Source organism: Meles meles, chromosome 6 (genome assembly GCF_922984935.1).
Source record: "Meles meles chromosome 6, mMelMel3.1 paternal haplotype, whole genome shotgun sequence".
Classification (NCBI taxonomy): domain Eukaryota; kingdom Metazoa; phylum Chordata; class Mammalia; order Carnivora; family Mustelidae; genus Meles; species Meles meles.
Window position 1 is genome coordinate 126,863,079 of NC_060071.1, and position 26,361 is coordinate 126,889,439.

Here is a 26,361-nt window from a genome sequence, read left to right on the forward strand (position 1 = left end):
GATTATGATCAGTGGATGGAGTCTCCTGAATCTGAAGAGTGATTGTTCTTTACGAGAGGAGAGCCCCGAGGAGCTCCATACTCTTAGAATGCTCCCTAAACCCTACCTGAACACTTCTCAAATTGAACTCACTAATTCCTCCAGAAATGTGCTCTTCTTTTTATGTTTCTTGTCTCCATCAATACATTACTTTCCTTTTAATCACCAGATCTTGACAGTCCTGAATTAGCGCGGATTCCTTCCTCCTCGTCACCAGCCACAGGTAATGGATCAATTCTCCAAAAACTCTTCCATGCCTTGCTATCCTCACAGCCACTGGCTCGGGCCTTTGTCATCTTTCTCCTGCAATAATCTTCCAAGTGGCCATTCTCTCTCAACTCCTATTTTCTACAATACCGCCGGATTTATCTTTCTAAAATGCTAATGTGTTTACATTGCTTTCCAGGTTAAAAATAATAATAATAATAATAATAATAATAATAATAATGATGGACTCTTTGAAAGCACAGGTGTCTCACGATAACAACCTGTCTACCAGTGGGTGCATCTGGCCAATAGACATGATATTTTTGGTCCATGGTTTTAAGAAACAAAACAAAAACAATTGCCATTGGCCAGCATTTAATAATTTGGAGAATTAACATCCGATATTTATTGCTTTTCCTGAAAAAGAGAAACTGGCAGCATTGGGTTGACATTCTCCTTCCACGCTGATTTGCTGTTCCTGTACCACCCTCCCAATCTGGGCCTTCTCCTTTTCCCTGTAGTCCTCACTACTTATTGTCTCCACATCTCCTTAGCAATAAGAGAATGTCCCTCACATATCACTTGTCAGGACAGTTTACTCTAGTTTTTCTTATAAGCAATGCACTTCCTCCACTGTATTCTAATGCCCATCTTCATAACCATAGTATTCAAGGCCCATATAAGCTGGGCTCGTTTCCCTATTCTCATGTTTCTCTTCCTCTATCTCCCACCTTATGCTTCAGTCATATCAAGCTGCTCTCTGCTCCTGGGACAGGTCCAAGCCAGAGATCTAGAGTGCAGAGTAGGCTCAGAAAGTCCGGGGCCAAATTTATTTCATACTTTCATTAGTTCTTTTATTTCTGACAGAACTTTCTGTGCTTTGGGTTTTTCATTTATAAGCTAAAGATAGTAGTGCTTTCCTCAAATGATTATAGTGAGGATTTAAAGAGTTAATGCATGTGAATACGAACTTTAACACCTGATAAATGTTCAGTGAATGTTTGCGATTGTTCCTTTTCCACCAAAATTTTTACTCATTTTTTATTTTACCATCTGAATATCTATCTGAGTGATGTACAAATTTTCACTCTTCAGAAAAAGTTTGTGACTTAAACAAAAATGAAATTCATGGATTTTTCTTTGCTGAACCAAGTAATTACGAGATGAATTAATCTTAAAAAGCATCATGTACAACCCATTTACTGGAAAAGTTAAAAAGAAAAACTAATGTGGAAATGAAATAATTTTTCTAAGAACAAGTAATCTGGCAGAACAAAGACAAGACTGCCAACACACAGACCCTGAGCTTATGCCTCTTGTTTCCTTTGATAGACCCATGGAGAACAGCTACCTGCAAAGGCACTGGGGTCACAGAGGCAGGGCTCCCAAGGTAAGTATCTGCCAGGGTCATTCTGTGATCACGTAGCCACTGTCACTAAACCACACATAAGGATGAAGATGGAAGCAACTGCCATGTGGTTGGGGACTATAATTTCTAAAATTCAGCACCTCTTTTGTGTGGAAGATTCAGAAAGTCATCCTTATATTATCTTGTATCACCGCCTTATCACTATCTCATCCTTGAGCACTGCCACAGAGTATGCAGACAACAAATATTTGCTGAATGAATAAGTAAGTACAAGTAATATACCTAAGGCCATCTAGACACATGGAACCACTATTTCAATCTAGAACCTTTTGAGATTCCTTCTTGGCATCCTTCACTTCAACACACTTCATGATGGATGGCTCCTCATTACTAATCCACACAGGTTTTCTCCGATTCTACTGAACCACTTGCATCTCATTCAGCATCTCTTACAACTCTGACATTACATGCTCTTCCTTCATACCTAGATGTGTTTTCTCTGATTTCTATTCTTTTTTTTTTTTTTTTTTTTAATAGAACTGAAGCGTCTCATCCCCTTCTATCCCCTCTTTTGGGTTGACTGCCTTAAGTCTTTGGCCCCAGAGCCAGCCCCATCTGCATTCCTTTTATAAGTCACTCTTCATTTATTTTTTTAAAAGATTTTATTTATTTATTTGACCGAGAGAGAGATCACAAGTAGGCAGAGAGGCAGGCAGGGATGGGGGAAGCAGGCTCCCCTCTGAGCAGAGGGCCCAATGCAGAGCTCGATCCCAGGACCCTGAGATCACGACCCGAGCTGAAGGCAGAGGCTCAACACACTGAGCCACCCAGGCGCCCCTATATATCACTCTTTATACTCTGCTTGTATCTCCACACACAGAACGTGGTGGCAAGGAAGTTGTCACATGGTGTTTGGTGGCCCCAGTACCTGGCAGAGTTATCAGTAAATTATCAGTACTCAGTAGATACTTCGGGCATGAATGTGTGGAAAGGAAAACCCAAAAGTTTCAAGGAGTAGAACTTGGAATTACAGAGTTGATCATAAGACAGAGTCGACAAATTGCCAGACAAATATAACAATTTATTGTCGAGGACCTATGGCTCCTCACTCCTAACACTCCCTCTTGTCTATCCTCCATGCTGCCCCCGTAGACAGAAATGATGAATTCTCAGTAGATCTGTTTTACCTGTGCTCTAGGCTACTTCTTCCATTTTTTATTATAAACTTAGTTTGCCACTACTCCCAATTTTCTTTTTTCTAGCTCTGGGCATTGTTTCAAGACAAAAAACTTTCAATTTAAGTAGATACATATAGTTTTTCCACAAACTAAGAGCCAGCATATGTCAACAAAAGGAGGTATTTCACTAGGAGTTGGTCACAAATAGATGTAATCTTGAGACCACATCAATATTGTCAGGCGCTCTTGTAGGCATAGGGTGAAAAATGCATCTGTGTGGGAGGGTTGGATTCAGAAGCCTGGAAGGTACAAGTTTAGAGGATCTGTGAAGAATGAAAAATTTAAAAGAAATTGGAACATCAGTGTTTGAGAATGAAACCTATTTCTTTGGAGAAGGGGAGGTATGTTTTTATTTCCAGCCTCAGACTATCTCATAAGAAAGTAAACCCAAGACGAGGTGAGAATTGTGTGGCTTCCTTCTGTCAAAACATATTGCTACTTATAGGCTTAGGGATGCTGCCAGTAAAACAGTTCTCCAACCCTCGAGGTTCTACAAGAATAGACTCTTGGATAAGATTATTGTTAACAGCACAAGTCTTGATAGAGCCACGAGTTAATAGCTACTGGCAAACAGCAGCCTTTTTTGTTTTGTATGAATAGTTCTTCCTCGACTAGTCTGCCAAACTAAGCACATTTGGTGTGTTTTCAAAGTGGCACACAGGAGGTCAATTCATTAATCATTCTCAAATAGTGGGAAACAGAGACTCCTGTCTTGGAAACCGCTAGAAATGTAGTCCTCTTTCCGTTTTTAGTTTTAAGCTAGTAGGTGATTTTTTTCCCCCCTAAAAATTCCTTCCTTCCTTTTCTTGTTTCCTTGAGGGCTTGTACATGTCTCACTTCTTTATGTTAGAGTTCAAATCACTGCATCACCTTAAGTAAACAATTGAGAGGGATTGAGAGAAAAGAGAGCATTTTTTAAAATTATAACTCTATTCACATATAGTGTATGAAATACTTGATTAAACATGTCTTTCCAAACTATCCCCCATTAAGGAAGCTTAGTTCTCAAAGAAAGAAAGAAAGGAAGGAAGGAAGGAAGGAAGCCAGGCAGGCAGGCAGGCGACTTGTCTAGGTGCACTGGTATACTCAATGCTTGGTAGCCACTTACCTGTCTTAGAGGGTTGGCATGTAAATGAGCATAGCTAAAAACTGCCCCCTGGTCTTTGAGCTTATCTGGCAAACATGGGCTTTGGTGTCAGAATGAACTGGGTGGGAGGTCTGGCTCTGACTATTTGCATGAGATGATGGGCAACTTCCATAATTTCTTGAAGCCTTTCCTTCCTTTTCTCTAAAATACATATAATTATAGAACATACCTCCTGGGCAGTTGTGAAACCAAATTGGATAATATATGTAAAGTATCTTAGCACAGGATACTTACCTCAGTCCTGTTCCTGCCCTCATTATTCTTTTTATTCTTCTTCCTCTATTTCTCTTCACCCCTTCCTCCACTGTTCTCATTCCCCATACCTGAAACTTGTCCCTTGAGTCTACTTTCTTATATTAATTTCACTAGAAAACAATACATATTTTAATTTTTTTTAGATTTTTTTAAAAGATTATTAATTTATTTATTTGACAGACAGAGATCACAAGTAGGCAGAGAGGCAGGCAGAGAGAGAGGAAGGGAAGCAGGCTCCCTGCCAAGCAGAGAGCCCAATGCGGGGCTCGATCCCGGCATCCCAGGATCATGACCTGAGCCGAAGACAGAGGCTTTAACCCACGGAGCCACCCAGGCGGCCCTACATTTTTTTAATTTACTGGGGTTTCTAAACAATGAAGACCATGGGTTTTTTCTTCTAGTCTGAATGTTATTTTCACTGAAAATAAACAATGTTTTTTAATGACTTTCCTGAGGCTTCTAACAGGGAAGGTCTCTAATTTTGGATGACATTGATGCAGCTGGCTCTTTTGTTTGACGGAGGAGATCATATAGCTGAGCGTCTAGTATGATATCGGATGGAACACCGGAGGCTTTCCTCTCTGCTCTCCAGATCTCTGTAAATGTCCTGTTTGTTTTGAAGGTCAGAGAGAGTTGTGGGCAGTAATTGAATGCAGAGCTTATGATGCTTGTCCACTTGAGGCTTCCAAAGCTGGTCAGGCAACAGCACTCTGATATTTTGTTTGCTTTTATGTGAAAATATACTCAAAAATTAAAGAGATTTTTAGCTTCAACAATATGTGGTCTTATCTTCCTTTATAAGCATCTTCCTCTTCAACCCCATTTTTGCTCTGAGTGTCCAGTTTTCCTGCTGTCCACAGCCGTGTTCATCCCTTTACCTGAACCCACATGGCCCCTATCTAACTCTAAGCACAGTCATTGTTTCAAACAAACAAACAACCAAACCAAACCAAATCAAACCAAACCATTTGAGGAAAATGGTTTTCTTTCATTTATGTCTATCCTACTCCAGTGTTCTCTCCTGCAAATACTGTTTTTTCAAATTTCCTCAACTCCTCTCTCCTTAGATATTTGATGTATAGACACATTTCTCAAAGTATAATTCTGACTTCATTTAATAGTCCTTCCCCTCCCCAAGAAGAAACTGATATTTTTCTTGGTTATGTTAGGCCTAGTTATTGGACTAAATAACCCAAGTCAGGCCTGGCTCAGATACTAAGGATATTACTATTCCCCTTTCTCCAGGGGTCATTATACACACAAGGTGTGGCCTATATTCTAAGCAGGAACTGGGCACCACACTAAACACTAGTCCCAACAGAGACCTGGCAGGTCCATAGGGGACTCCAATGCGCTTTCTCATTTTTCAGCTGACTTTAGATTTCTCCAAACATTTCTTATATTTGCAATTAGTTATTTTTCAGACATAATGACTTTCTTTCTTTTCCTCACCATTGCTTTCTAATGCTCCTGTCTTCCCAAATCTATCACTTACTTCTTTATTTCTTATGAATATTTATGGCTTATGTTTCTCACAAAGTCAGGTAATGAGAAAACCACTTAAGATCCATAAAAATAAGCATGAAAAGAGTGGCAAGCAATGAGTACAGCTTAGTCTAGAAATGAAAAAGGGCTCTTTGGGTGGTTCAATGATTAAGCATCTGATTCTTGTTTTCAGCCCAGGTCATAATCTCAGGATAGTGAGATCGAGCCCCACATTGGGTTCTGCACTCAGTGGGGAGTCTATTTGAGATCTCTCTGCTCTCCCCATGTGTGTGCTTTCTCTCTTTCAAATAAAGAAACAAATCTTTAAGAAAATAATTTAATTTAATTTTAAAAAAGAAAAAGGACTTTTTGATGATACCACACACATGGACCTGACCTGTAGTCAAATGTCCATCTCTCTGCCTTGCCCTTACCACAGTGCCAGGCACACAGTGGCAGCTTTGTATCTGAACGGTGGACGACTGGATGGACTTCTCTTCTTTTCTTAAAATCAGAGCCAGACACAGGCACAGAAGGATGTTTGGCATGCCTGTGATGATTTCACACTGGGGCAAGACTGGTTGACTTGGGTCAAGGATATTAAGGGATGTTTCTATCCTTATAAATTGAATTTTACACAACTTTCTATATAGTAGTTTTCAGACACCTTCATACATGAAGAGTAACACTTTAATGATTAGGAAAAAAAAAAAGAGAAAAATTGGGTCCTCAAAAGGTTGAAGAATTTCAGATGTAGTTTCCACGAGAATTGGCAGGTGAAGCAGCATGCCCAGCACTAGAAACTTCATCCCATAGAAGCTGGCTCTTTTTTATGCAATGATGCTGGTTCAGATACCCTGGGTTTTTGGCTCCCACACTTACTGGCTGCAGGAAGTTGGGTAAGACCTTTAACTACTTAGGGTCTTAGTTTAGCCATCCATACCGTGGTAAGTACGAAAAACTACCTAAGCTAGATGATTTATTTGAAAAGTCCTTTGTATACTTTGTATATTAATATACTTTGTATACTAATGATAAATTGATTGAGCTATGGGTTAGTATATGTAAAGCACGTAGAACAATGACTGGTAAATAGTAAACTCTTATTAACCTTTGTCATTGTTAGGAGTACTCTTATCAGCATTACTGAATCAGCTCCATGTGTGTGTCCCCCACACAGCAAAGGTATGCTTTGTAAATAGTTGTGATCAATAGAAGAGTACCAACTCAGGAAATAATGACTTTATTCCTCTGGGTCATAAGAATTACATAATGTCTTTATATTTTTATATATTATGCATTTTTATATATTATATTATGTATTATGTATTACATTATAGATTATGTTTTTCATTTCCTATTTTTGTCATTACTTGTGGAGATCAACATAGCCCACATTTATACCCCAACACTTTCTTCCAAAGAACAGAAAATAACTCCTAAAGACACTGCACTCTGGAAAATGTACAGAGACTATATTTTCCATAAGAAATACATTCTCTGGGCTCTTCACATGTTTTCTAATAACTGTGTCAGAAATAACTGCCAGACTTAAGGACATTCTTGAAATGGTGCAGTAGGGGATGACGCTGGAATGAAAATTTCCAAGCGTTGCTGCTTGTGTGTGGTCCTTCCTCTCCCTGGGGCCCCACCCTTCTCCTCCACAAGATGTGCCAACAGCATTTTACCGAGGAGAAAGAATCTCCAGGGTGGCATTTTTCTCCCCCAAATGTGAGAAAAGCATGCCTATGAGAGAAGAGCTTTAGGACTGCTACAGTGGGTGATGGGGGGTGATGATGATTTTTCTTTTTATGTAAATTTTGCAGAAGCATCTCTCCATTCTGGTATTTAAGCAAAGTGGTGTGGTAGTGTTAAGAAAGGGTAGCTGCACTCGTTCAGCCATTCATCAAACATTTTCTGAGAATTCATTATGGAGTAGCAATGCAGTACAGCACTGTGGCAGAGGGGGCAGTGCAGGGGGAAGAATGCTACAAGCTCCCTTCCTTTAAAGATGGGGGGAAAAGCAGAGCTATATAACTGAAGCACAATAGGTCAATTTTTTAAATGTATGGTGTGAGGGGAATGCAGAAGAGTAGCTCCCAGGTAAGGCAAGGGTTATGTGCAGAAGAGGCAATGCACTTTTAGTCAAAAGAACAATAAAGGCCAAGATGAAAAGACTAAAGTAATAGAGTTCTCCGGGAGTGAATAGTAGAAGCTAAAGGAGGCTGCCCTCAGGTGTGGCTCAGGAGACAGGGCTGAACTGACAGAGAATAGCCCAATGTGAAGGAGTTTGTCTACCATGCGAAGCTGGATGTTATTAGTAGTGTACAATGGGAAACAAAGACTTCTAAATAAGAAAAAGCATTAATTGGTTTTGCATCCTAGAAACATGAGTCTAGCAGCAGTTTTAAATCTGAGTTTCCTGTGTGTGTGTTTGTATGTGTTGGGGAAGGGGGCAGGGTAGAGTTGAAATGGGGTGACCAAATGGGAGGGTATAATAGTAATTCCACTGAGAAATGATACAGCCCTGAACTATGATAAGACACAGAGGATGCGAATAATAAGATAGCGTAGAGTACAAAAAGAGAGTTAAGAGAACACCTGACAAATTTCAAGAAACATAAAACCTACAGAACTAAATAGAAAATCTGAATAAAACTACAGTAAGGAGATTCAATCAGTAGTAAGGAAAAAAAAATCTCTGGACAAAGAATATTCTGGACCTTATGGCTTCAATGATGAATTCTACCAAGCATTTAAACAACTACTACCAATGCTTCTCAAACTTTCCCAAACTCCTTTTATGAGGCCAGCATTACCCTGACATCAAGCCAGACAGAAACTACAAGAAAAGGAAACTATAGACTCATATTCCTTATGGGCATATATACAAAAATCCTCAAAAAACAAAACAAAACAGAACAAAACAAAAATACTAGTAGATCAAATAGAGCAGCATATTAAAAGGGCAATATGCCATGGCCAAGTGAGATTCATTCCTGAATGCAAGGATGGTTCAGTGTATGAAAATCCATCAATGTAATACACCACACTAACAGAATGAAGGGGAAAACAAACAAACACGTGATCATTTCCACTAGTGTAGAAAAAACATTTGGAGAAATTTAACATCCTTTTATGGTAAAAATACTCCACATTAAGAATTGACGAAGGCGGGGCGCCTGGGTGGCTCAGTGGGTTAAAGCCTCTGCCTTCGGCTCAGGTCATGATCCCAGGGTCCTGGGATCGAGCCCAGCATTGGGCTGTCTGCTCTGCGGACAGCCTGCTTCCTCCTCTCTCTCTCTGCCTGCCTCTCTGCCTACTTGTGATCTGTCTGTCAAATAAATAAAATCTTAAAAAAAAAAAAAAAAGAATTGAAGAAGGCTATCTCAGTGTAATGAAAGTTATATGTGAAAAACCCACATCAAACAACATGCTCAATGGCAAAAGTCTGAAAACTTTTCCTCTAAGATCAGGAACAAAACAAAGATGCTCACTTTCACCACTTCTATTGAACATAGTACTGGAGGTCCCAGTCAGAGCAGTTACAAAAGAAAAAGAAACAAAGGATACCCAAATTGGAGAGGGCAAATTTTCTTGGTTCACAGATGATATAATATTACACGTAGTAATCCCTAATGGTAACACACACACACACACACACATACACACACATACACACACCCCTGTGGGAATTAATAACAGAATTTAACAAAGCAATAGGATTACATGTCAACTCACAAAAATCAGTTGCATTTCTATACACTAATAATGAACAACCTGAAAAGGAGACTAGGGAAACAATTCTGTTTACAATAGCATCAAAGAGAGGAAGATACTTAGGAACTGATTAACAAAGGAGGTGAAAGATTCGTACAATGAAAACTATAATACATTGTTGGAAGAAATTAATGAGTTTTTTTTCCCATAAGATTCTCTCTCTATATCTATCTATCTATCTACATACCTATTTATCTTAGGGAGAAATTGTATGTGTGAAGAGGGGGAAGAGGCAGAGGAGAGGAAGAGAGACACACAGACTTTGGACTGAGTGTGGAGCCTGTCCTGGGGTTTGATCTCAGGTCCCTGGGATCATGACCAGAGCCCAAACCAAGATGGATGCTTAACTGACTGAACCATCCAAGTGCCCCCAAATTATAGTGACTTTTTAAAAATGTTGTTTATTTGCGGGGAGCCTGCCTTCCCTCTCCCCCTCTGTCTGCCTCTCTGCCTACTTGTGATCTTTCTCTCTCTGTCAAATAAATAAATAATACCTTTAAAAAAATGTTGTTTGTCTGCCTGCCTCTCTGCCTACTTGTAATTTCTGTCTTTCAAATAAATAAATAAAATCTTAAAAAAAAAAAAAGGAAAGGGGCGCCTGGGTGGCTCAGTGGGTTAAAGCCTCTGCCTTCGGCTCAGGTCATGATCCCAGGGTCCTGGGATCGAGCCCCGCATCAGGCTCTCTGCTCGGCAGGGAGCCTGCTTCCTCCTCTCTCTCTCTGCCTGCCTCTCTGCCTACTTGTAATTTCTGTCTTTCAAATAAATAAAAAAAATCTTTAGTTTGTTTATTTTTATTTTTTTAAGATTTTATTTATTTATTTATTTGACAGAGAGAGAGAGCACAAGTAGGCAGAGCAGCAGTCAGAGGGAGAGGGAGAAGCAGGCTCTCTGCTGAGCAGGGACCCTAATGTGGGGCTGGATCCCAGCACCCTGCGATCATGACCTGAGCCCAAGGCAGATGTTTAACTGACTGAGCCCCCCAAGGTGCCCCTATAATGACTTTTTAAAAATAGAAATAGAAAAACCCATCCTAAAATGTATATGGACTCAAGGGACCCAAAGTTGTCAAGATAGTTTTGAAAAAGGGTAACAAATCTGGAGACCTCACTCTTCCTAATTTCAAAATTTACCACAAAGCTAAAATAGTCAAAATAGAAAACATAAATATCAACAAAGTAGAAAGGCAAATCACGAAATGGGAGGAAGTATTTACAACTCATATGTCTTTAAAGGATTAATATCCAAAATGTATAGGGAGTACCTAAAATTCAACAGAGAAACAATCTGATTTAAAAATGCCCAAGGATTGAATAGATATTTCTCCAAAGAATTTATGCAAGTGGCCAGTAAATACATGAAAATATTCTCAACATCACTGATTATTAGGGAAATTCAAATCAAATCTAGGTGCAATACCACTTCATACCCATTAGGATGGCTATTATAAAACAAAAATCACAACAACCACAATAGAAAATAGGTATTGGCAAGAATGAGGAGAAATTGGAACACTTTTACACCATTGATGGGAATGTAGTGGAGCATAAGCATTTTGTTCCTCAAAAAGTTAAAAATAGAACTACCATATGATCCAGGAGTTCTACTTCTAGGTCTATACCAAAAAAATTGAAAGCAAGATCTCAAAGAAATATTTGTACACCAATGTTTGTAACAGCATTATTTACAATAGCTGAGAGGTGGAAGAAACCCACGGGTCCATCAACAGATCACTAGATAAGCAAAATATGCACAAACTTTATTCAACCTTAAAAAGAAGGGAATTCTGCCCATGCTCCAACATGGATGAAACTTGAGGACATTATACTGAGTGAAATAAACCAGTCACAAGAAGATAAATACTGTATGGTTCCACTTATACAAGATACTAAGAGGAGTCCAAATTACAGAGACAGAAAATAAAATCATGGTTGCTGGAGGCTGGGAGGGGGCTTAAATGGGGGAGTCATTGTTTAATGGGTAGGGTTCCAGTTTTACAAGACGAAAAGAGCTGATGATGGTTGGTAGTAATATTTGTGCAAGATTATGAATGTATTTAATATGATTGAGCTGTACATTTAAAAACACTTCAGATGCTATATGTAATGTGTTGTGTGTTTTACCACAACAAAAAAATATTGGACAAAATAAAGAATTATGACCTGGATTCTGACCTTCACTCTTAGGTAGCTGGTAATGCTCATCTGATACAGAGAAGATGAGCTGGTTTGAGAGATAGTATCTTCAATTTGCTTTTGCTCAAGAAAACACTAGAGTTTGAGAAACACTGGAAAGTTCATGAAAACAGTCAGCAGACTGGAATTCATAGGAAGGTTTTTTTTTTTTTCTGATTATTGAGTTGTATGAGTGGACATAAATGAACAAATCTATGTGTTCAGAAAATTGTCATGGTAAGAAGGATCAAGGGATAAATGAAGTTATAATGTAGACAATGCAGCGTAAAGGGAAAAAATAGACTCTCGTGCTGTACTGTTTGATTTCAATTTCTATCTCTGTAATATATCAGCTTTTAACCTTGAAAAAATTATTTAACCTCTCTGAGTCTCTGCAGTCTTATCTGTAAAATGGGTCAATAACAGTATCTACCTTATAGCATTATTATACAACTTGAATAAATTGATAACTGTAAAATTCTAAGAACACTGGGTGACACAAAGTGCTAGTATTATTAGGGATTATGAAAATGAATGAGAAACACCAGTAAGTGTTTTCATTGGGAGAAAACAAGAACACTAAGAAGAGAATGCTGGAAAGCCTCAGCTCTAAAAGTAGAAGACTGAGTTGACAAAAATGTGTAAAAGAGAGATACATAGAAGAAGAACAAAGAGACCCAGAGTTAACTGTGTTACGAAGCCAATGGAGCCAACATTCTTTGATAGTGTTCAAAATGGGCTGAATCTGACACATTGTTCACATATGATTAAAACTCAGGAGTGCCCCTGGATTTGTCAACATTGTTTTTTTCAGTGGGTTGTTTAGATTTTCAGTAAGATGGCCAAGATGAGAGGCCTGGGGATGGATCTTGAAAAAGGATGTGAAAATACTTATTATGTGGTGCTCTCTTGAGAAGTTTGACGATGTGAGGAAGGAGAAACAGAAAAGTATAGTTGGAGGGACACATAATGCTAAGAGGGTATTTTTGTTATTATTATTGATGATCTTTGTTGTTTTTCATATGTGAGAGTCATAATATGCTTATAAAGCAAGTAGATAATAACCTTGAAAATACACAAAGGAAAGAAATGTATCAAACAAGTTCTTGATAAGAAAGAAATGAGATTTTTTTTTAATTTTTTTTTTTTTTTTCTCTCAATGACACCAGAAAAAATGCCTGGGATATCTGGTTTCCTTGAACTATCCAACATGACTTCCTGCAAGGTCCTAACAGTCTATAGTTTGAGATTTATGTTCTCTCATGAGCAGACATCAAACTGAGGGGAATCTATATACTCAGCCTGCCCTTGTAGTCCTATAGTTTTAGTCCGTGCTGTCTAATACAGTAGCCATGAGCCATCTGTGGCTATTTCAATTAAATTTTAAATTAAATTAAAAACTCAATTTCTCCGTTGCACTAACCCCATCTCAAGACCACGTGTGTCCTGTGGTTCCTGTGTTAGGAAGCATAGATACAGAATACTTTCCTTATCACAGAAAATTCCTTTGGATGGTGCTGTCCTAGGAGATGAATAAACCTTATTTCTCTCTGGGGTTTATCACAGAAAGAGGATATCCTGATGCATCATCCTGTTGACCTTGAACCCTGCGAGCCTTGTCCTCAATAGCTTGCTCCCTACTGTGCTCATTGTCTTTTATTAGTTCTCTCTGTGGAATCACTTTGTCTTTTAACCTCCAATGGCACCCCAGGGTACCACAGGGTCCTTTTGAAATCCTCTTCATTTGCCACAGGGCCCTCTCTTGAAGAGTTTGGTAAACAGTGTGGTCCATTGACTGTGGAAACACTATGCCAGTCTGTCTTCAACTTCTTGAGCCCTCCTGCAGAATCTCGCCCTGTGCTCCTTCCATTTTGAGTCAAAGTCATTGTGGTAAAGCCGTTTAGCATGTGGACTTTGGATTCCACGGATCAGCTGCCTTAGCATTTCACCTGCGTAACACAGACCACAATGGTCGCCTCATAGATAGTCACTCAGTTCACCAGTGAACGGGGATGAAAACAGCGCCGACCTCAGTGGGTTTTATGGGGATTGCAAGACCCAAATTTGTCACATTCTTAGTGCAATACATGCCAAATTATACACTGCCATTCCTGCCTTCCTCCCTTCCCTCCCCTTTTCCGCTCCTTCCTTCCTCTCTCTCTGTCTCTCTCCATTCTCTCTCTTTCCTGCCAGGATTATGTCAGAGGTTATATTTGATTACAAGTCCAGAACGCCTGAGTAAGCGGTAGCTTAAGGACACACTGCTTTGCTATTTCTGTACAACACAGAGGCTGGTGGAAGACAGAGATCAGCCATGACCCACTAGCTGAATGGCATAGCTTCTATGATTTCTTGGCTGTTCCCCCCTGCTGGTATGAATACTGCTGTCATTAAGCCTGTGATTCATGCTGAAGAAAGAGGAAGACCCAGTGCTTGTCTAAGCAGGAAAAAGCTTCCCCCAGTAATCCTTGAGGAATCTGGAAGGTTGGCTGTCAGCTAGCTGCCTTCACTGTAGAGAAAGACAGGGAACACGGTGAGAATGGAATGGAGGGAGACGACTTGTACATTCCTCCGCAGGGGAAGAGATAAGTTCCTGCGTGTCCAGGTTTCTTCCCATGGCTCCTCTGTGACTTCATTTAATAGAAATTCTTACCATTCTTTTAGACGTGTCTAAATGGCCACAGAAATTCAAGTAACCCTTCTCCCAGTTGTTTCTCCGCCCTGTATGCTGTGCGTTCACCACGTGGGCACAATGATACAGAACTGGCAACCGGACTTCAGGCATGTTTGCATCCGAATACAATCTTTATTCAAGTCCCTGGATTGAACAGCTCCTCATGTCTTCTTAAAAAATGCAGTTGGTAACCATGTGTTGAGTTTCTCCCCACAATACTGACTTCACATACTCCAGTCTGCAGACTTTTGTGCTGGAATCAGAATAAGCTTTTTAACATAGAGGATGTTGCAATGACATAAAAATGACATAAAAAGCTCATTCCATTTTGTAATGATTTGTCCTCTTTAAACGTTTTACCGTTTTTTCTTATCTGTGGTGTCCATTTTCAGACTAAGACTTGTATATGACTGTTTTAATATTTACTTGAACACATACAGGCACATTGGTTGATGTGTGTATCATATCTTGGAAATGGTGAATGTTCCTATTTTTAACCTTTTCACATTTTATGGTTCTACTTATTCCCACAATCCCTTTGGCATTTAAAAAGAAGAAACTATTAAGGAAAAAAAAATGTATAGCTCAGAGAGTGTTTGATACATTAAATGCTTTCCAATTTGGAGATCTTGTGAGTAATGTCAAAACTTACAGTCCATAAATAGTTTCATTGTAATGTTGAACATAAACATTGCCCATAAAGTCAAGACTCCTGAGTAAGGCACTCTGAAAAATGGTCAAAGACGAGCCATACTTTTAACTAAGCAGTACCAATGTTAAAGTTACAAACATCTGTTTAGAACAATTTTCCATTAAGGACTGTTCTTTTACAAGGAAATATCTGAAGAAACTGTCACATGTTTACTATTACATCATGCTACAAACTTTCAACACGTCTGTAAAGCCCAAGGTTATATGAACTCAAACCTCCCCCAATAAACTGCCACTGAGAAGCTACGCCATTTCACCCAGTGAACATTCCTGAAATCTGTGTTCAAAGAAGGACATCTCAGCCAGACTCATATAATGGAATTTTTTTAAAATACAGTTTTAAAATAAAAGCTGTATTTTGTAGGTCTCCACGAAGCAATCTGTTGGGGGCAAGGGAAAACAAAGCAAATCAAATCCAAATAAAGCAAAGACAACTCCAAGACAAATATGATTCACAAAGCAAGTGGGAAGAGGAATGATTCTCAGAACCACAAGTCACATATGTTAGGGCTTGTGTTTATTCTTTGCAAGGTTCCAAAAGGAGAATTACTCTAGAGCACGAAATTATGCACCCAACAAAAACAAGTATTGGACATGAGGGCAGCGTCCCTTTCAGTGGAGTATTGGGTTTTGAGAGAAAAACCATCTAATCAGTGCTGTAAGCAAAGTAAAGAACGGGTAAGTGTAGGAGAAAAAAATCCCAGATTTGGAGCTCTGATTCTGGCACTCTTCATTAAGTGATCACTGACGTCACTTAAACTTTCTAAAATCTCAGTTTCACTGTGATATGTCAATCATGGGATGATTCCATTCTGAACGCAAATGCTGGCAGATGCTTACAGAAGTGCTTTGTGAAATGTAAACACTGAAATGATTGTTTTGTGATTTTTTTTTTAACAAACTGTACAGGAAAATAAAAGTTTTTGAACAACAACAACAAAAATCTGATTTTGTATTTAAGTTTAATTTAAATAAATGAATTAACATTAAATATCTTAAGCAGATAGATATAGTAATTAAAATATTAAGCTATTTACCAAAGATTTCAAATACTGACAATTTCCCAATGACTAAAAAGGCATCTACTTTTTCAGTATTCCCATGTATGCTGTTACAACTCAAAATAATTTTCTTTATTTGTTTGTTTCATACAGTGTCTAAAACAGGGGCTACCCATGTTACAGTTTTCCAACTTCTACTTTACAAAATTCCCAAACTTCCTCTTCATCCACTATTATTTGACAATCTATCCATAGAAGGTACTTGAGAGGCTGGGGTGTGAACTCAGCCCATTGGCTTCCCATCATGAGGTTTTCACCAGGAACACTCCTTTTTAATACAACAGAAAAGTACTTCAAAGAAACTAAATTAAAGATATAAATAAAAAGGAAGTCACCACTTTCCATGTGAAGACTCTATCAACTCTAAGTGGATTTCTTTCCGAAAATTCTTCTGTCATGAGATCACGTATATTGTTATTCCAAAAAGGGATGACTCTGCTAATTTACCACATTTATTTTAACGCAGTGACTAGTCCTGTGAGGTATATCTGACTTGAGGCTTTTCGATAATCAAGCGTGTGCTGTCCCATACTCCAGGCGCCAGGCACATATGGCTCTTTAAATTTAAATTAAATTTTAAATTAAGTAAAATTAAGTAAACTTTAAAACTTATTTCTTCAGTCATACTATCAATATTTCATGTGCTCAGTAGCCATTCATATGTGCCTGAAGGGATGCCATATTGGTTACTGTTGCAGAACATTTTCTTCAGTACAGAAAGTTCTACTGGGCGGTGCTTGACCAGCTTCTCTCCACTTGGTCCATGATGACTTTATCTTAAAAATGAATAAAGGAATTAACAATGAAAAAAAAAATCATTCATAGTTACATAAAGCTCAGATCTGGGAAGAACAGGAAAATCTCTGGGTTTGGCCCAGATTTCTGCCTTCCTCCAGAGGAGAACATGTTATTCATAGCTCCAAGGTAAAACAACATGGGTCCAGAAATATAGGTGATTGGTTCAAACTCACAGGGAAATGGTGTCAGACAGGGGACTTGAACTTAAGTCCCGTTTTCTTACTGCAATCTTTCTTTTATTTTATTTTTAATTTAATTTAATTTTATTTCTTTTCAGTGCGATCTTTCTTTTATAATTCCACACTGACACTTCTCCATTCATCATGCACCCTTAAAAGACAAAATCCAACAGGCTTCAATTTTTTTGACTTTGATGATAATGTCTTGTAAAAGTTAAAGCAGGCAAGAGCATGCCTGTGAAAACACATTCACAATAAAGCCATAAACAAAAATATCACCTCAGTATCATATATGATCCATGAAAAAGCAATTGTTAAAATCAGGAAGTGTCTTATGTTCTACACACAGCAACACATATCTTAAGCAGATCATTTCACTAACACACATTTTTATAACATATGTGACATAAATTACCATTATTATGCCAATTTCGTAGACGAAGAAATGGAAGCTTAAAGAGGTCAGGTATCATCATGGCTAAGACCCCAACACTAGAAAGAAGCAGACATTCTAAAATTTAAATCCAGGTGTGTTTGACTGTAAAAAACCATTTCTCCAGTCAGAGCACCTCATAGATAATCCCTTGTGAAACATGAGCTGTGGAAAATATTCTCTAAATTTTTATCATATCTAACACTGCATAGGGCTTTTTGTGTATATGCATGTGTGTGCATGTGTGTGTGTGAGAGAGCAATATTTTTTATACTGTTATTATATTTCTGCTCAAATTCCCAATCTGACTGACTTCGTCCAGGGGAATTAATTCATATGGTAAAGATAATCAAAGAGGGGCACCTGGGTAGCTCAGTGGGTTAAGCTGCTGCCTTCAGCTCAGGTCATGATCTCGGGGTCCTGGGATCGAGTCCCACAACAGGCTCTCTGCTCAGCGGAGAGCCTGCTTCCCTTCCTCTCTCTCTGCCTGCCTCTCTTGTGATTTCTCTCTGTCAAATAAATAAATAAAAATCTTAAAAAAAAAGATAATCAAAGAGGAGGTTAGGTAAAGATGTAAAAGAACAAGAATTTATCATTTCATTAAGCAGAGATTTGTCAAATAAAAAAGCAAACAGTGTCTTCCTGCTGTCCCTGCTCTATCCTGCTCTCTTTTTCCATTTTTCTCCATCTCTCTTACTTATACTCATTCTGAGAAAGTTCACTTTAGATGTGTGGGTCATATTTACATCTAACAGGGGAGATTTGTCTTATGAATAGGAGGGTGGATGTGATACTCTTTTTTTTTTCAGTCCAAAACAAAACAATGGAAACAAATTTATTGAGTGTTTTTTAGTTATAGAAATTATGTCAGGGTTTAGCTATACAAAAGATAAATTCAGCAGAATCTGTGGACTAAGGGGCATATTGAGTTTGGAAAATAAATGATGAATTTAAACAATCCCAAACCAAATGAGAACAACAAGTCGAAACCCCTTGAAATAAAAGGCTTTCTGGGACAAGTGTCTGTTGAGAGATTATGATCGCAACATAGATCATCACATACTTATTAAAATAAATACTTGTTCTACTGAAAGGTTGCTGGTAGTAACAGGAATACAATGAGGCTCATTTCTAATATTTGCCTCATGGTAGCCTGTTGCATTTTCGGTAAATGGAGAAAAATTTCTATAGAACGGCTGTACTTTTTCACATCACCATCTACATCACGCATCTACTAACAAATGGCGAGTTCCCTTTCAGGACATAAATGATCCAACTCCTACCTCGTCTTATTTTGAAACCCATACTGAAATGGATACATATGTTAGCAAGTGTCTGAACATATCATTATTCACAGTAGGAACATGTTAACATAGCATTATGGAAATATGAAGAACTTTGCATATTAATGAAATTTTTTAATATTCAATGTCCACAGGCTGAAAAGTTGTCTCTAGCTTCATTGATTCAAGCAACAAATGGGGCATATGATCTGGAGAAATGTGCCCATCACTAGACCAACTGTAAGCTGAGCACGTCTGTACTGATTTCCAGATGAACACCAAAAGAACTCATTCCTCTGGAGCTGTTTTTCATACTTCTGTATCTTTGAAATGACTCAATGCTGAGAGACTTGATGCTTTCAAACCATGTGGGAGCCATACATTGGCAGAGACAGATAGAAACCTTATTTTAGCAGCTGATTTGTACTCCTTGTGATAGCCTTGCGTAGTTTGTGCTCAGATAAAAAGTCAAGAGCTAACACCACTGCCAAACACTTTATTTCTGTGTTTTACCTATTAGCTTTTCATAAGCCTGTATTACCACCAAATTTTAACACTGAGTATACAATATTAAATATTAATTTAAAAGAACTTGAGAGAAATCATATTATACCTTCTAGTACATTTAATTTAAAATGCTAAAAGCAAATCTTTTTCCTGCATACTGTGTTCACCTTCTTGGAAACAGGAACATGCAAAATGATTTTCATTTTTATTAAGTGACTACCTATAACTAGGCAAGTCTCAGAGAGTCAGAAAGTAAAACTCACATACTATGGGAAATGGACAAGTTCTTATTACTCAATAATTTATTTTTCCAAAGCTTGCTAATCATTTCACTCAACAGCCAATTGAATCTTTTTAAATATATTCTTCCCTTGCAATATTTCATGGATTAAAAAAAAAAGTTCTCAATTGTAGTCTAAGAAAGATGCAGCAGCATTAAAAATCAGTTAAAGTCATAGCCACATTTTTTTTTTTTTAAAGATTTATTTATTTGACAGATAGAGATTACAAGTAGGCAGAGAGGCAGGCAGAGAGAGAGAGAGAGAGGAGGAAGCAGGCTCCCAGCCAAGCAGAGAGCCCGATGCGGGGCTCGATCCCAGGACCCCGGGATCATGACCTGAGCTGAAGGCAGAGGCTTTAACCCGCTGAGCCACCCAGGCGCCCCCATAGCCACATTTTTAAAAAATGGGAGAGGGACACTAAGAGCAAACACTGTCATTTCATTCTATTATTTACTTGTTTTTCTTTATTTTCTTTTACTTCAGCACTTTGGTTTGACAATATGCTTTATTGTTGTTTTTGTTGTTTTCCCCAGTAATCCTTGGGAGATGTAATCATACAGATTTTCCTTCCTTCCTTCCTTCCTTCCTTCCTTCCTTCCTTCCTTCCTTCTGTCTTTCTTCTTTTGTAGAAGACTGTTGGGGAAGTAACAATAGCCACTATTTCAGTTGACAGGAAGGGAGTGATGAAGAGGCTATGCATCAAAATCCATACACAGCAGATGCAAGGGAGGCTTTAATTTGCTGTTTCTGAGTAGCCTGGTTACACAGAATATAATCATTTTATTGTTTCATTCAAAACCCTCATACCTTTGGCACACAGACACAACTTCTTACTGCCTCGATTGACCACTCAAAATCCCATCCCCTGTCCTTTTTAGCTATCCAACCGGCCAGTCATGAAGCAGCCACTAGTATGTTCAAATATTATGACCTGGAGAACTAACAGTATCTTTACAGTCATTGAAAATAATGATATCATTAGGTTAATGAGCCTCAGAAATTTAAATGACCTAGGTTGCCTTAATCTTTGGAATAACGTGGTAGTGAAGATCACTCTGTATTTGTTAATGCCTTTATGTGGCTATAGTGTGGACCCTCCCCATCACCCCTAATTTTACAATGTTGTAAAGAAAACATAATTTATGTCGTTAGTGATCTATTTGACTTGAAATAACTGAAATTATTTATTCATGTTATTTAACATCAACAAACGTTTATTGATCATATTCATCAGAATATTAAGTTTCTACCAATTTAGTAAATACTGATAAATGAATTTACAATGATAAATCCATGTAAGGCTAGAGTAATTGCTAGAAGCTCCTTGTTGAGTTACAGTCTTAGGTCATAGTTTGATTTTAAATACAGCCTCAAAACCAAGCTCTGTTATAACCTCTACACTAAATGATTTTTTTTTTTAAAGTGAGGATATTCAAACTCATATGTGTGAATTAAAATCACATTGGAAATATTTTAGTTATTATGAAATTTTAGGTTACAAAGGGATATTTGCAACTCTCTACTCCTTACTTTTCCCATTATAGTGGCTTTGATTCAAGTTTTCATTGCATTTGCAAAACTCTCCTAACTTCTGTGTTTTAATTTTTTTCCCTATAAATCCCCTTTTCATTGTAACACATTGTAACAGTGTGGGCTACCTAAGTTCAATTTAATTTTATCCCCCTGCTTTCAATTCTCTGTTGCATTTAACAAAGTCCAAGCCCCTCAGCCTGGCCCACAAGACTACTAATATCTGCTCTCTTCTCTGCCTCAAGTTTTACCATTTGCCAGCTCACATAGCTCAACAGTTAATTTCAAATGTACACATATGTATGCACACAGCATGCTTACATGCACACACACAAGCAACTGCCCGCACACACAACAGATGCAGCCACTCTGACGACTGTTACACCAATCTAATGGAGCTGCCTATCCCAACCGCAAGGATCTGAACCCACGCAGAAGTCCGCAGGTGGGGAGCAGCCTTTCCGGTTTATTTTCTGTGAGTTTTTTGGTAACCAAAACGGACCTCCTGGCTGATAAAACTTCCTAGAGGGCTTTTGTGTTTGTTTGTTTTCTTTTTCTTGGAATGCATCGCAGAGAACGGAATAGAGGAATCTAAGGAGTAGGAAAGGCCAATGGAGAATTAATTTCATGAGAATATTCACGATGTGTGGTCTTAATTCGTACTTCCATTTGGTGAAGCTGTGAGAAGAGATGATTTTTTTTCTTTGTTTTTGTAAGGCTTTCTCAGCTAAATGCAACATGTTAACATGTGAAGACTTTCCAGAATCTTCCGGAGAGAGGGAGAGGACCCTTCTTCTCTCATTTATCTCTTCAGCCTCTTTTTGGTAACTTTGTAATTAGACATAATTTAATTGAGTAGAGGTTGATTTGATAAGTATTAATGTATTTATATACACAGATATTTACTTGAGGATTATATAAGGATCAGAATGCTCATTAGTTTATTTATATAAAAATATGTAGGGGCGATTTAAGCTTCTTCGCAGAATATAGTTTAGGGGCACCTGGGTGGCTCAGTGGGTTAAGGCTCTGCTTTCCGCTCAGATCACGATCCCAGAATCCTGGGATCGAGCCCCACATCGGGCTCTCTGCTCTGCGGAGAGCCTGCTTCCTCCTCTCTCTCCCTGCCTGCCTCTCTTGCCTACTTGTAATCTCTGCCTGTCAAATAAATAAATAAATAAATAAATCTTAAAAAAAAAAAAAAAAAAAAAGAATATAGTCTAAAAAATCAAATGTTATTGCTCTGTTGATATATTCAAATGTTAGCTAGGAAGAAAAGACCATTGAAATAAAGCAGGCAACATATCTTAGTTCTTAGGCTTAAATTATTCTTAGGTGTGTAAAATAATCAATTCTTTTATTTTTTTCTTTTGAAGGCCAACTTATTTCCTTTTGTGCTAGGAAAGCTGAGATAAAACAAGATGCAGTGTTTCAAGCAATAGAAATTTCAAGATACTCATTCCTAAGATTTTGCTTGTTTCTTGTATCAAGCAAAATCTTAGGAATGAGCACTTTGAAATTTCTATTTTAGGATCTTTAATTAAACATTCAGATTTAGCAATGAATTTTCTTGGGCCTTTATTTTTAAAAAAATTATTTTAGAGACATTCTCTGGAATTCATGTCTGCATATATTCATCTGAGGATAGTGACATTTCTTTTCATTATTTCTATGTGCATTTATCTTACACCTTAGCTGTTTTCTGTTCTTGCTTTAAACTTCTCATTTCATATCCTCCATGATCCCAGTGATGCAGCAGTGAAATCAGGGCTCTTCTTAGAACACAAGGAGTAATTTGCAAGCTAGCCAGTTTTTAATGAAATGTGGAGGTAGGAAGAATCCATATCAGGATACACTTGCAAAACAATTTCTAAATTAATAAGTCCTATGAATTAAGAATTTTAATACAGGTGACAAAGCTATATATGAGAAATAAATTTTTTTTTAAGAGTGAAACCTCTATTCTAAATTGATTGACTAACTTATGGGACAGCCCTGCAACTATTAATTCATACCCTTAAAAAGTTTGGAAAACTCTCCTCTACAAGAGATATTAGCCTTACCTGTAGCAGAAGAGGCACCAACTCACATCAGGCCAGAAATGTACATCTTGCCCTGTTCCAAAGCCTGGTTCCAGAATAAGAACTTTATCCAGATTAATAAAAAGGGTCTCAAATTCTTGTTACCCCATAGGGCCATATTGGAGTAGTTTGACTTTGTGCTTAAACCAAAATTCTTCAAAAGGATTGTGGTTGCAGGTTTCCAAGGCAATGAAAATCCCCCCAAAAGTCAAGAAAGGCATTCACAAAAAGTCTTATAATATCTTCTGCCCTTCTGAAATCAGTTTTTTTTTCCTCTGAAAGAGAAAGTAGATTGATTTTACATTATGTGTGTGTGTGCGTGCGTGCACGCATTTATGTGTGTGCGTGTACACATTTATGTGTGTGTGAGTTTTAAGGACAAGATAGTGTTTATGATCCATTTAGATACTGACATCGATGGAATAAAAGCTGAAGGTGAATAGGTTAGTCTAGAAGAGGGAATGAGCATTACAATCCCCCAAGAACCATTTCCTATCCATTCCCATTTCCTAACTGCTAATGCCAAGCATTTTGAGGGTCAGGAACCCCAGGTTTGTTTTTTTTCTTGTGGAAATTCCCATCTGAATTCCAGAAAAGAACTTAAGAATTAAAAAAAAAAAAGTTCATATGCAAGATACAGGTAGCAATGTTTCTATACCACCCAGTCACTTTTGTTGGTGGTACACAGACATCGCTACTTAAAACCTCTTTTAAGACAGTCCCTTGAAATAACATCTCCAAACAAACTTTCATCAATACCAATCGACAGCATTAACTGTTGTTTGTATGGTATACATTTAGACTTCCAAAATAAAATAGATGTGTAGGGGCACCTGGGTGGCTCACCTGTTGAGCATCTGCCTTCAGTTTGGGTCATGATCCTCAGGTCCTAAGATGGAGCCTCACATTGGGCTTCCTGCTCCACGGGGAAGCCTGCTTCTCCTTTTCACACTCCTCTTGCTTGTGTTCCCTCTCTCGCTGTGTCTCTCTTTGTCAAATAAATAAATAAAATCTTTAAAAAAATAAAATAAAAATAAAATAAATTAAATGTGCAAACATTTTTACTTAGGAGAACCTAGCTGCCTTAATCAAGAGATTAAAAGAACAGTATTTCTGATATAGATAAATAGATACATATATAGAGAGAGAGATAGATATAATCTTCTCCTGAATATTTTTCCTTCTCTTTTTTATTTTGGAAAGCCAAATTTGTAGTCCTTTACTACAAACAACCTTACAATTAGCTAAGAAAAGTCTTAAATTTTATAAGAAGTATTAATATGCATTCAACTCTAGAAAACACTTTCTGTACTTGTTGGAAGACATGGGAAAATGGAAAATATATTGGAGATTATGTGGGCTCTGCAATTCAGTGAATATTTGTTAAACAAACTTTTATTTTTTTAAATATACTTTAAAATTATTTATTTCACCCATCAAGATATAATTTAAATAACAAATTTGGAGTTTAAAAGCTACTTACTCTTTAAAAAAATGTAAAAAAATTAAAAATAAAAAAAATCTGTTCTAGAAGGAAATTTGTGTTTTTAAGTATCATTAATAAATTGATAAATCTCAAATGGATTTTCTTTTCAAGAAGAGTATAAATAAATCAGTGTACCAAAATTATTTACAGTTTGTCTTCCCATCTATCACTTAATTCTATACCTGAAACAAACTTTGTTTCTGATAAAAATATAAATTAGTTATTTTTCACATATGAAAAATAGTATCAAGTTACTTTTATGTATCTTTAAGCTATCTAATGCTTCAACAAATTAATATAAATAATAAGTATTTATGGAGCTAACCTACAAATAAGAAAAAATAGAAGAAAAATATTCAAAAAGGAGAAAAACTGTTATGAAAACATTGCTGAATGAATAAAAAGTGTAGTAACAAAAAAATACCATATTCCATTATTAAACATTAGCAAATTTTTGACAAGTTGATAATCCATAATGGTAAAGAGAAGTAATGTTGTAAATTCTATGGACCTATCTGGAAAGTAATTTGAAGTAGTCACTAAAAGCTTAAAAAGAGATTCATACCCTCTAAATCAGTAAGTGTATTTCTAGGAATCTGTATTGAAGAAATGGCTAGAAATGTGAATAAAGATTTATATAATATTATGTTCTTAATAGAATTATAGTTGTAAAATTTTAGAAACATAATAAATATCCAATAGTGGATAATGACTAATAAATTATTGTACATCCATATGATGTATGGTTGGTAGTAAAAAGAGTTTTTAAAAAATAATTTAAAAATAAAGCTTGACACTTCTATCTTCACAGTTGAAGTCTTCTCTGAAAGCAAACTGCCACATATATAATCTTTCTTTCTTTTTTTTTTTTTTATTTGACAGAGAGAGAGATCACAAGTAGGTAGAGAGGTAGGCAGAGAGAGAGGAGGAAGCAGGCTCCCTGCGGAGCAGAGAGCCCGACGCTGGGCTCGATCCCAGGACCCTGAGATCATGACCCAAGCCAAAGGCAGTGGCTTAATCCACTTAAGTCACTGATAGGTGATAGATAAATAGATACATACATACATACATAGAAAAAAGAGAAACACACAAGATGGACAGATTCCAGAATGTAATACTTTTCCTGAGGAAGAATATAAAATAATAATTACAGTTTGATGAAAGAATATTATTCCTGGAGACAATTCCTAAAGGGAAGGAACTATTTGCACAAGAGACCAAAGGGGGTTTCTTAAAGAAAAGGAATAGAAATGCCAACTTTCCTTCCAGAATTCCAAAATGGTGTATTTGCTATGTATTGGTGTGATTAAAAAAAAAAAAATCTCCAAATTTAGTGGTAAAAACCCACCACCTTTTAGCTGCTCACAATTCTCTGGTAGCAATTTGGGCTGGGGTGATCTGGATGGATCTTCTGCTTGTCTCACTTGGGATCGCTCCTGCGGCTGTAGTCAAGTGGGGATCTGGCTACTCCTGGATGGTTAGTATAACCTCATACACAAGTCTGGACCTGGGGCTATCTGTCAGCTATACCTTTCTCTATATATGGTCTCTCATTACCAAGAATGCAAGCTCAAACTTTTTCACATAATGGTATCAAACAGCATAAGTCTTAAAATTAAAGATACAAAGCCTCCTGAGGCTTTGCT

General features: G+C 37.5%; 1 long non-coding RNA gene across 1 annotated transcript; it reads left to right on the forward strand.

Annotated features, from left to right (window-relative positions):
* The first annotated feature begins 211 nt into the window (after positions 1 to 211).
* LOC123944812 lies at positions 212 to 15,987 on the forward strand. Its single transcript, XR_006818849.1, has 3 exons — positions 212 to 262; positions 1,579 to 1,636; positions 14,356 to 15,987. It is a non-coding gene; the product is annotated as an uncharacterized LOC123944812 (long non-coding RNA).
* The last annotated feature ends 10,374 nt before the right edge of the window (positions 15,988 to 26,361 follow it).